General features: G+C 35.4%; 1 protein-coding gene across 1 annotated transcript in view; it reads left to right on the top strand.

Annotated features, from left to right (window-relative positions):
- Positions 1-1,626, top strand: part of LOC107681263 (R3H domain-containing protein 2-like) — an 80,992-nt gene that overhangs the window by 70,509 nt on the left and 8,857 nt on the right. The window lies entirely within an intron of this gene.

The following is a 1,626-nucleotide window of genomic DNA, read 5'->3' as shown; positions in this document are numbered from 1 at the left end:
ACATTGATAATAAATCAGCATATTAGAATGATTTCTGAAGATCATGTGACATTGAAGACTGGAGGAATGATGCTGAAAATTCAGCTTTGATTACAGAAATAAATTTTGATGGAAGCCTGTTTCCACCATGGAATAAAAAATTAATTTTGTTTCTTTATATCACAATTCTGACTTTTTTGTCTGAGTTTATATCTTACAATTCCAATTTTTATTTAAATTTTTTGCAATTTTGAGAAAAAACACAGAATTGCGATATATCAATTCAGAATTGTGAGATAAAAATTACCAGTTTTATTTTTTATTCCGTGGCAGCAGCAAAATAGAAAAAAGTGAGCGGTAAAGTTCTGAGGGGGAAAAAAGTGAATTGTCAGATGCAAGTTCATGTCTTGCAATTCCACATTATAAACTTGCGATTGTGAGATGAAATGTCACAATTACTGGTTTTATTTTATATTTCGTGGCAGCAACAAAAAAACAGAATTGTAAGAAATATCAGAATTCTGAGTTTGTCTCAAATTGTGGGATAAAAAGTTGCAGTTACCTGGTTTTTCGGATTTATTTCAATTGAAAACCATTATTTTACTTTGTAATAGTATTTCACAATTTTTTACAGTATTTTTGATCAAATGAATGCAGCCTTGGTGGGCAGAAACTTCATCAAAAACGTAAAAAAAAATCATACCTACCCCAAACTTTTGATCGATGTGCATTTCACAAACACTACGCAGTATAAAGCTCTGAATGGTGTTTGTGTTGCTATATTATCGTCGTCTCTAGACAAATCATGAGACACATAGGGCTTAAAACAAATCACCAGCTGCCAAATGCCTTCAGCTCCAATCCTGAGGTGAAAAGCTGTAATTTCCAGTGTAAAATCTTACCAGCGTCTCTTTCGCTCTTTCGCACAGCAGTGATGGAAGACTTCAGTTAGAGAGCGAAGTGTGAGAAGGATGCTGAGTGTGAATGTTGTGAAGGAATGTTTGTGCTTGTGAATCACACTCTCCTGGTGCAGACGTGCTGTAAATCACACACTCCTGCTGTGTGCGGTTGTGCTGCACCGTGGGGACCTAAATTGAGGTCCCCATGGGTATAGAAGCTTATAAATCATACAGAATGAGTTTTTTTGATATTGTAAAAATGCAAAAAGTTTCCTGTAAGGGGTAGGTTTAGGTGTAGGGCGATAGAAAATACAGTTTGTACAGTATAAAAACCATTACGCCTATGGAGAGTCCCTACAAGGATAGTGCACCAGACGTGTGTGAGTGTGTGTGTGCGTGAGTGTGTGTGTGTGTGAGAGAGAGTGTGTGTGAGTGTGTGTACCTACTTGATCATATTTTGGGGACAAATTTGTACCTAAAAGTGAGCTAAACCTGACAAAATCGCCATTTGAGGCCGTCCTCATTTGTAAAACTGGTATAAAAATATTTAATATTAAAATATATTAAAAAAAAACTTTTTTTAAATTATAAAAATGCAGAATGTTTTCTGTGAGGGGTAGGGGTGGGTTTAGGTTAAAAGGTGTATAACTATCTGTATATAAAAACAATAAAAGTCATTGTAATTCCCCATTTAGATAGCCAAGTAAACGTGTGTGTGTGTGTGTGTGTGTGTGTACTGGTATATACA

The sequence above is a fragment of the Sinocyclocheilus anshuiensis genome, unplaced genomic scaffold (assembly GCF_001515605.1).
Source record: "Sinocyclocheilus anshuiensis isolate Anshui unplaced genomic scaffold, SAMN03320099.WGS_v1.1 scaffold1632, whole genome shotgun sequence".
Taxonomy (NCBI): domain Eukaryota; kingdom Metazoa; phylum Chordata; class Actinopteri; order Cypriniformes; family Cyprinidae; genus Sinocyclocheilus; species Sinocyclocheilus anshuiensis.
This window is presented reverse-complemented; position numbering and strand designations above follow the sequence as displayed.